The 10,981-nt window shown below is 43.1% G+C and overlaps 1 non-coding gene across 1 annotated transcript; it reads left to right on the plus strand.

Moving 5' to 3' along the window:
• The first annotated feature begins 742 nt into the window (after positions 1-742).
• On the plus strand, positions 743-849 carry LOC114685330. Its single transcript, XR_003733456.1, has one exon. It is a non-coding gene; the product is annotated as a U6 spliceosomal RNA (small nuclear RNA).
• The last annotated feature ends 10,132 nt before the right edge of the window (positions 850-10,981 follow it).

A 10,981-nucleotide genomic window follows, 5' to 3' on the forward strand; every position in this document is an offset into this window, starting at 1 on the left:
GTGTAGCTTTGCACCTTTCCTGGAACTCGCTTTGGAGACCAGGCTGGCCTTGAATTCACAGAGATCCGCCTGCCTCTGCCTCCCGAGTGCTGGGATTAAAGGCGTGCGCCACCATCGCCAGGCCCAGCTAGATATTTCAGGATGATTTGTATGCCCTGCCTCTGGCCTGGATCTGGCAAATGCTATTTAGAAATCAAAATGGGGGGAGGCAGGTTGGAGAGATGGCTTAGCAGTTAAGAGCACTGGCTGCTCTTCCAGAGGACTCAAGTGGGATTCCCATCATCCGCATAGCAGCTCATTACAGTCTAAATATAATTCTAGTCTCAGGGGACCTGACATCCTATTCTGGTCTCTGTGGGCATCAGGCATGCACAGACATATATGCTGAGAAAACATTCATATGCATACAATAAAAATAAATTAAAAAATTTGAAGTCTGGGGTTAGGAAATGGCTCAGTGGATAAGAACACTTGCTGCACAGGCATTTACCCAAGTAAATACATATAACAGTGCCTGTCTGTAACCTCAGCACTGTAAGGGGCCAGAGACAGAAGGATCTCTCATACTTGCTGGCTGCCAGCCTTGTTCCTGGTTCAGTAAGAGACCTTGCCTCTAAGATAAGGAGAGTGATTGGGCAGGATACCCCACATTGTTCTCTGGTGTGTTCAAGTGAGGACTGGAGGGCACATCAGCACACAAAAATGCACAAACACTACACACATACACACACACACATCTGTTGTGCACTTCAGCAGCACATGTACTAAAATTAGAACAATACAGAGAAGATTAGCATGGCCCCTGCAAGCAAAGATAATCTGAAAATTCATTTAGTGTTCCATATTTAAAAGAAAAAATTGTATAAACTGAGGACATGGCTTCTCCAAAGTACAGTTGAGGGGAAGTATTTTATTATAGATATGAGGGTTAGTACAGCTAGAGGCATCTGGAAGAGTCCAGGACAGGGAAAGTAGTAGATTGAACATGGCTTGCAGACTAGACTTGGCTATGGGGGGTGGGGTGGGGAGAGAGAGGAAGATAAAAAAGGGTGGGCAAAGGAGACCAAGAGAGAGGGGCAAGAAGAGGGGAGCCAAGAGAGGAAGACAACAGAAGAGGGGACCAAGGGATTGTATAGCTGAAATGGCAGGGCTATAAGGGAATGAGAAGCTGTGGGAAGAAAGCCCATGAGCTGAAGAAGTTTAGGGTAAGAGATAGAGTGAGAAGAGCTGAGAAGAGCCAGAATGCCATCCTGGACACTGTAACAGGTATCTGTGATGTTGAGAGAGCCCGGAGGCCAGCTTGGACTTGGATATGTTCATAGGCACCACAGATGGCCATTTGTCCAGTTTCTTTTGAATCTGACAAAAATGTGAAGCCAGGCCAGTGGAGCACATCTGTAATCCAAACACTCATGGAGGTACAAGAAAAGGACCTCTATTTGTACTAGTCTGAGTTACAGTGTGAGACACTCCCCCTCCCACTTTCCCTAAAAAAACAAAGGACTGGTGAGATGGGTCAGTGGGTATAGCATTTGAATCCACAACAGATAGAAGAAATGACTCTCAAAAGTTGTCCTTTGGCCTCCACATGTACACCATGTCCATATCTACACATATACATCATATACACACAAAATAATAATAATGTGATGGGTTTTTTTTAACATAATTTATTGATTCTTCAGGAATTTCACATCATGCATGCCAATTCCACTCATTTCCTAGTCCTCCCATATCCACCCTTCACCCTTGCAGCATCAACTCCAAAAGAAAATTTTAAAAAATTAAAATAAAAACACAAACAAACAAACAAACAAACATCCTGTTTGTTCCTCTTTCCCACATCTCCAACACCTCTTCATTCATCTTAGTGGCATTTGGGAGCCATGGTGAGTCACACAGTATACCCTTTTGTCCAATCAGCTTTTCTTGCAAAATGTTCATTGCAATGAGTCATTCATTGGTCTGGTTCAAGGCCTCTGGATTCTGGTATACCATCATCACTGGACTCTCATCAAAATTCCTCTTGGATATCCCAATGCCACCCTAAGTCATGGAGATCCTGTGGTTATCATCCCACAGTATTGGGGACTATGGGGATCTAGTCCCCTCCCAGGGTCCGGAAAGAATCTACAACCAGCTGATAATTTAATCTTTGATGATAAGAAATAAATCTATGTACATGAAACTCTTTAGTCCATACACTTTATTCTTGAGTCAGTTTTTTTTCTCTACACTGCTTCTATTCTGTTCTCATGTCTAGCTCATTTCTTGCCTGATTTCTTTCTACATTTATCTGCTGTCCTCTCTAAGTTCTATCTTAATTCTCTCATATTAGTTCTGTCCCATCTAAGTCCTCACCCATCTAGTTCCTTTCCATCTTAGCTCCTCTCCCATCTCCTTCTTCCTCATCTTGTTCCTCCCCATTAGGCTCTTCCTCATCTTTCATCCTGTTCCTCTAGTACTCTCTTCTAGTCCTTCAATCTAGTTCTTTCCCACCTAGTTTGTTTCTCTCGAGTTCTTACCCATCTAGTTCCTCCATTCTCTTTTCTCTTCTCCGTCTCATCCTCAAGTTCTCTTCCCCAAATTCCTCCTCTGAATCTCCTTATGCCCCTCAGTTAATCTCTCAAGTTCTGTTCTCTAGGAATTCAGTTATAAACCCAAGCAATAGTACTCCTCCCCCTCCAGCCAGGTCACCAGGCTTGAATTGCTACAGGGTCATAAAGGCAGGTAAGAATTTTCCTTAGGCAGTGACAGTCAGGCTTTCTTTTACAACCCAAAAGGGAAGTGGTTAAAAAAAAAGGAGGTCAACTGAGAGCTAATGATCAGTTAGTATATCAGAAAAAAAAGGAATTTGTATGCTCAACTACATTCCTATGAGTGGTTAGGTAAGAAGTTAGGAGTCTATAATGTTAGCAATAGAAAAGAAGGGTCTCAGATAGCATAAGAAATAAAGCTGTCCTCCTGACCTAGGGAACAGGCATTTTTTTCCATAAGGGTGTTATCTTAGCTCAGGAGATGGTTTGGTCTTGGATGCCTGATAGGTATTCTAGATAAATACACTGTTAGGAGTTCTTGGAAGCACCCATAGCATTACAAGAAAATCACTGTAGGAACCAACCAATACACACACACACACACACACACACACACACACACACACACACACACGCACATACACACGCACACACATAAGCTAAAATATCACCAAGATTTAAGCCATGGCTTGACCTTTGGAGAAGTTCTTGACTTCTTTGTGATAGCAGTTGAATTACATTACATTTTCCTGTGGCTTGCAGCACCCCCAAAGAGTTAAAAACAAAAAACAAAAAACAAAACAAAACAAAACAAACAAACAAAAAAACTATACCTCTGTGGTAACACAGGCCACAGACATCAACCCAGATTACAACTGCATCAAATACAGCCCTCAGCCCCAGCTCCAGCCCAGATGGCACCATGGTTCTGGGTGGCAACACAGGCCACTCAGATCAGCATGGCTCTGGTGGCATCATAGCCCTTGAACACCAAGACCACGGGTTGTAGCCCAGACCCCAGGCTTCCATGTAGCCTTTGATGGCAACACAGGCCTCCGACTTCAACACAGACCCCAGCTACAATAGGATCACAGACCCAAACATGGTCCTCAGCAGCAGCCAGGCCTGGATGTCACCATTACCTCAGGTGTAAGGCACTCAGATCAGCATGGCCCCAGGAGCAGTGTGGCCCTTGTACACCAACATGACCCCAGGTAGGGACCTAGATCTTGAGCATCCACATGGCCTTTGATGGTAATAGGAGCCACCTACATCAACTCAGACCCCGGCTGCCACAGAGCCATGGACCCATACATGGGCCTCAGCTGCAACTCTGTCTTAGACATCACCATGGCACCAGGTGGCAGAGCAGACCACTCAGATTGGTATGGTCCCTATGGTGGCATGGTCCTTGGACACCTACATGGCCACAGGTGGCAGCCCAGACTGTATGTTGTCTACCTCTCCAGTGTGAGAATGATGGATATTGTGGAATTACTCCAATTGCTGAGGCATCCAGTCTCAAGGACCAAGCAACTACCAGGTTCTCAGCCTCACAGGTGTGGCCAGCTGTTGTTACTATTTCAAGATAAACTAATTTAATAAATTTTTTAAAGATTATTTATTTATTTATTTATTTATTATGTGTACAATGTTATGTATACAGTGTTCTGCCTGCATATATGCCTGCATGCCAGAAGAGGGCACCAGATCTCATTATAGATGGCTGTGAGCCACCATGTGGTTGCTGGGAGTTGAACTCAGGACCTCTGAAAGACCAGTCAGTACTCTTAACCTCTGAGCCATCTCTCCAGCCCCTTAATAAACTATTTACATGAAGCTAGGTGGTGGCAGCGGCAGCTATTAAGAGCAAAGACTTGAGTTTGGTGCTATCCAGAATTCAAGTGGCAGTCAATGTGAGCTCAGCACCCTCAGCAAAAGGGAAGGTGCCAGCTCAAATGGCCTGAGGCACCCATGTAACACATGAGCACACATACAGAGAGAGAGAGAGAGAGAGAGAGAGAGAGAGAGAGAGAGAGAGAGAGAGAGAGGAGAGAGACAGAGAGGAGAGAGACAGAGAGACAGAGAGAGAGAGGGGTGGTTTGAATGACAGTGGTGCCCATAGGCATATATATTTGAATATTTGATCCTCAGTTGGTGGAACTATTTGAGAAGGATTAGAAGATGTGCTTAATGAGGAGGTATATCAAGAGGGGCAGGCTTGGGGGCTCAAAAGCCTATAGCCACAGCCCAGTCTGTTCTTTGCTCCCTGTTTGTGGATCAGGACATGAGCTTTGAGCTGCTGCTCCAGTGTCATGCCTGCCTACCTGCCTTTTGCCATGCTCCTAGCCATGATGGACTCCTAGCCTTCTGGAATTGTAAATCTATAAGAAACTCTTCCTTCTATAAGTTGTTTTGGCCACAGTGTTTTATCACAGCAAAAGAAAAGTAACTAATATATCTGACTACCCAAGTTCCATCGCTGGAAACCATGTGTAGTGGTTCAAATGAAAAATGTCCCCCACAGGCTCTCATATTTGGACACTGAGTTTCCAGTTGGTGACATTATTTGGAAGAGGTTTATATGGTACGGTGTCACTGAGGCAGGATTGGAGAATTGAAAGCTGCACACCACTTGCCTGTCTTCATCAGGTTCTTACTTCTGCACCATGCCTGCTTCTTGCTGCCACACTGCCCTGCCATGATGGGCCCTTGTCCTCTGGAATGGTAAGCCTAAATAAATCCTTTCTCTGATAGTTGCCTTGGTCATGGTGTTTTGTTTTGTTTTTTTTTTACACAGAAGTTAAGAGCACTTTTATTCATATTTTAGAGATGGGCTTAAAAATACACACTTCTAGGGGTTGGGGATTTAGCTCAGTGGTAGAGCGCTTGCCTAGCAAGCGCGAGGCCCTGGGTTCGGTCCTCAGCTCTGTTAAAAAAAAAAAAAAGACAAAAAAAAAAAAAAACACACTTCTAATGATATTTATACAATAGCATATCCTAGTCTAACTCCTAAATAGATTCATTTGCAATTTATTGAGAATTCAAAGGCTTATTGGCAAAGATCAAGGAAGTAAAAAGATTATGTATGCTTATTTTATATAACTGACTGAAACATAAATTCAAGAAAGTAAATAGAATTTGATATGGTCTTATCTCCTCTGAAGGAGGTTGGCCCAACGTGAAAGGGTGATTGCTACATCCAAATAACCCCCTATTTGGAACTTCTGTAACTGCAGTCAGGGGAATTGTCTTTCTTTGTCTGTCCTTAGTTGGTGATGAAGAGAGGCAAGAGTGGGCATGTTTTATGTCAGGGACAAGGACAAAAATCTCTAGTTAATGAAAAAATACAGACCCCCGATAAGACAGGGAACTAGAACATCTTGCAGTCAGGTTGCCTAGCAACAGGACATTGAGTCAGAGTCCTTGACCTTTTCACCAGGTCATGGTGTTTTGTCACAACAGAAAAGTATCTAATACACCATGTGAAGGTGAAAAAAAGAGAACTGACTCCACAAAGTTGTCATCTGACCTCCACATATGCACCATGGCATGTGTGCACACAAATATTACCATATGCTTGCACAATAATAGTAATTTCAGTAATGGTGATAAAGTAGTTTAAATGACAAAATAAAAGTGTGAGTAAATTAGTTCTTCTTAATTCAGCCAGATGTGGTGGCACTTTCCTTTAATTCTATACTTGAGAGGCAAGGCAGGACAGTTGTTGCAAGTGTGAGGCTAGTTTGGGTTAGACATCAAGATCCTGTCTCATAAAAAGAGAGAGAGACAGACAGACAGACAAATCCCAGCACTTGAGAAGCAGAAGCAGGAGGATCTCTGAGTTTGAGACCAGCCTGGTCTACAGAGTAAGTTTCAGGTCAGCCAGGGATATATAGAAAGACCTGTCAAAAACAAAACCAAAACAAAGCAAAAACAAAATCTAAAAAAAAAAAACCCACCCCCAAAAAATTTCAAAAAAACCCTAAACAACAACAACAAAAACCCTTTGTCTTAGTTAGGGTTGCTATTGATTTTCTTTTTCCAGAGATGAGGACTGAACCCAGGGCCTTGCGCTTGCTAGGCAAGTGCTCTACCACTGAGCTAAACCCCCAACCCCGCTACTGCTTTCATGAAACACCATGACCAAAAAGCAAGTGGGGAAAAAAGGGTTTATTTGGCTTACACTTCTACATCGTGGTCCATCACTGAAGGACATCAGGATAGGAAGTCAAGCAAGGAAGGAATTGATGCAAAGGCCATGGAGAGGTACTGCTTACTGGCTCACTTCTCATGGTTTGCTCAGCCTGCTTTCTTATAGAACCCAGCACCACCAGCCTAGGGATGACACCACCCAAGATGGGCTGGGCTTTCCCCAGTTAATCACTAATTAAGAAAATGCCTTACAGCTGATCTCATGGAGGCATTTTTCTCAATTGAGGTTCCCTCCTTTCAGATGATTATAGCTTGTATCAAGTTGACATTAAACTAGCCAGGACAACCTTCTAATACTAACCAAGCCTCAGAACGTATCGCAGAATCTTCCTTCTCTGACTGCAGGAAACCTCTGTCTCAGAATAGTTATTCATGTGCCCAACAGTCTCTCTCAACTCACGTAACAATCAAACTCCTGGCCACATTGTATAGCATGAATCTTTTTTTTTGGTTTTTCGAGACAGGGTTTCTCTGTGTAGCTTTGCGCCTTTCCTGGGACTCACTTGGTAGCCCAGGCTGGCCTCGAACTCACAGAGATCCGCCTGGCTCTGCCTCCCGAGTGCTGGGATTAAAGGCGTGCGCCACCACCGCCCGGCTGTATAGCATGAATCTTAAAAGTTCTTATTAGGGTCTGGAGAGATGGCTCAGAGGTTAAGAGCACTGGCTGCTCTTCCAGAAGTCCTGAGTTCAATTCCCAGCAACCACATGGTGGCTCACAACCATCTGTAATAATATCTGGTGCCCTCTTCTGGCCTGCAGTCATACATGATGTATACATAATAAATAAATAAATCTTTTTTTTTAAAAAAGTTCTTATTAATAAAATCAAACGTGGAGTCAGGTATTGGCGTGAATGCTGGAAGATCAGAGAAGCAGAACAAGCCACAGCTTCCTCACCTCGCCAATTTCTTAGTTGATCCTGTTTCCTCAGTTTGGAAGCTTCTGAGTCTCATCCAAATGGCTCTCAGCTGAACTGCTGTTAAAAGCCTAAAAGTTTAACCAGCTCTAGTTCCTGGTTTTCACGTCTTATATACCTTTCTGCTTCCTGCCATCACTTCCTGGGATTAAAGGCTCACTTTCTGGGATTAAAGGAATGAGTCACCATGCCAGGCTGTTTCCAGTATGGCTTAGAACTCACAGAGATCTAGGCGGATCTCTGCCTCCGGAATGCTAGGATTAAAGGCATGTGTGCCACCATTTTCTCGGCTCTATATCTAGTGGCTGTTCTGTTCTCTGACCCCAGATAAGTTTATTAGGATGCACAATATTTTGGGGAACATAATATCACCACATTATTGGCCATCTAAGATAATTTTATTTTGTTGTACAAAGGATTTGGAAGCAGGATATTGGAAAGAGTAGGGTCAGTTAGTTGATTCAGCAGGGAAGGGTGCCTGCCACCACCCCTTATAACCTCAGTTTAATCCCTGGAATCCATATGGTGAAGGAAGAGAAGCAATTACTGAAAAGTGTCCTCTGACCCCCACACCAGTGCCCCCCCAACATAAATAAATAAATAAATAAATAAATAAATAAATAAATACGGATAGAGACTTATTTAATGCACTGTCCTGGTGACTGGGAGGTCTAAGAGCAAGAAGCAATTACTGAAAAGTGTCCTCTGACCCCCACACCAGTGCCCCCCCAACATAAATAAATAAATAAATAAATAAATAAATAAATAAATAAATAAATAAGGATAGAGACTTATTTAATGCACTGTCCTGGTGACTGGGAGGTCTAAGAGCAACATCTGGTGGAGGACTTTCTACATCTTTGCGACGTGGCAGAAGGAACTGCAATGTGTGAGACACTATAAGTGTGCCAAATTGGGTCTCTCTTCATCTTATGAAGCTGCCATGCCATCATGGAAGCCCTACTCTGATGACCTCGTCTATCTAGTTAACTCACAAAGGCCACACTTCCCAACACCACTAACATACTGTTTCAGGTGTGGATCAGTTTTGAGGACACCCACTGAGGTTTCCAGGGTCTACTGTCTAGGACAAAGAATTGCACCTAGGACATATAGTGAGAAATAGAGACAGTCAGAGGCTTTAAAGATGGCTTAGTGGTTAAGAGCACTTGCTGTGTAAGCATGAAGGCCAGAATTTGGATCCCATCACCCATGTAACAAACCAGGTCTCATCCTGCACACACCTATAATCTCAGCACTGAAAGTTTGTAGGGAGAGGGGAATTGCTTTGGCTTGCTAACTGCCAGTCTAGTAGGAAAAAAATATGCAAGTTCCACATTCAGGGAGAGAGCCTGCCTCAAAAAAGTCAAGCAGTGAATGATAGAGGACACCTGTTAACCATCTTTGATACTCCCTACAGGTATGTGCATCTGCACACACATACAAACATATACCATACACACACTACAAACTCAATGTATACATAAAGAGATAAAGAAAGAAAAAGTTTATGAAGAAACGAAAAGTAGGCTGGAGATGGCTCAGTGGTTAAGAGCATTGGCTACTAGAGGCCCTAGATTCAATTCCCAGCACCACATGGCAGCTTAAAACCATCTGTAATTCCAGTTCTAGAGGAATCTGACACCCTCTTCTGGCTTCTGTGTGGCTTGCATGCATGTGGTACCCAGACATACATGCAGGCAAAAACATACACAAATAAATGTTCAAAGAAGAAAAGCACTCCTGAGAATGGGAGTAGGCTAATAAGCTGAGGGGAAAATATGTGCTCAGAAGTGCTGTGCCACAAGGCTCATTATTTTCTTTATAGGTAATTTGCATTGCACCTGCTTCCCCACATTCTATCTTGGGTTTTTCTTTTTCTTTTATTTTCTTTTTTTTTTTCTCTATGTAGTCATGGCTGTCCTCGAACTTGCTTATGTAGACCAGGCTGGCCTCATATTCACAGAGATCCTCTTGCCTCTGCCTCCAAAGTTTGTAGGCTTTCTTGAGCTTGTTCTGTTTGTTGCATGTGGGAAAGGGTTTCCAGCAGTTTTTGTCTTTCATGTGTTTATGTTCGTACTTGTCTCTCCAGTCTCTTGCTGCAGTATGACAAAGTGGGCTAAGTTACATACTTATCAATTCTATAACACATCCAACCTTATGTTTGGCAAAGACTTAGCCCTGAATGTTCTGTCTCCAATTCTAGTCTAATCCCTATTGGATACAGCAGCTGACGCTTGAATGAACAAATGTTTATGTGCTCTAATTTTATTTATGTTATTTGTGTGTGTGTGTGTGTGTGTGTGTGTGTGACAGAGAGAGAGAGAGAGAGAGAGAGAGAGAGAGAGAGAGAGAGAGAGAGAGAATATGCACATGTGTAAGAATGCAGGCATGTGCATCCTGAGAGCCTATATCCCCAGCTGCAGACTTTTACCAGGCTTACAGTACCAAATGTGGGTTCCCTTCTGTGGAATGGGCTTTAGATTTAATCAGAGAGTGATTGCTATACATAAAAGCCACGCTACACTATTATACCAGCAGGCATATCTTGCCTAACATGTTAGTACTATAGCATGCAGGGTCCATAGGCAGGGCTATTGATGACAGTTCTCCCCTAGCAGCCTATATAGCTTCTGGCACAATGAAAGATAGACAGAAAGCTTACAGACCAGTTCTAGCTTGATTTCTCCACTTCCTGCAACCAATACATATGGTGTTGTATGCATGTGTGTACACTGCATGTGGATGCATGTCCATACATTCATGTGTTTATGTATGTTCACTGCATGTGGGTACATTTGTGTGTGCACATTCCATGTATGCACTTTTGTGTGTGTGTACATTGCACATGGTGCATGTGTGCACGTTTGTGTGCAAATATAGAAATCCTCCTAAGGGTTAAGGTGAGAGGACAACTTTTGGAGGCAGTCCTCACCTTCCATTTGGTTTGAGATAGGATGTCTCTATCCCTGCAGAAGCTGGCCCATGAACTTCTGAATATCCTGTCTCTGCCTCTCATTTCTCTGAAGGGTTGCTGGGATTACAGATGTTTGCATTAGTGACTCCAGCTTTAAGTGGGTTCTGGGATCTATTGAATGTTGGGATCTATACTTATGTAGCACTTTTACCCAGAGCCATCTACCCAGCCCAATGACTAATTTTGATTTTTTTTTTTGTAAAAATATTCAGTTATGTGTCATATGGAGATCAGAGGACTTGTAGAAGTTGGTTCTTTCACTGAGTGGGTTCCAGGGATCAAGCACCTTTATCAGAGCAATCTCTCCAGCTCATGACCTTTTTATCTGCTTGAACT

Source organism: Peromyscus leucopus, chromosome 22 (assembly GCF_004664715.2).
Source record: "Peromyscus leucopus breed LL Stock chromosome 22, UCI_PerLeu_2.1, whole genome shotgun sequence".
Taxonomy (NCBI): domain Eukaryota; kingdom Metazoa; phylum Chordata; class Mammalia; order Rodentia; family Cricetidae; genus Peromyscus; species Peromyscus leucopus.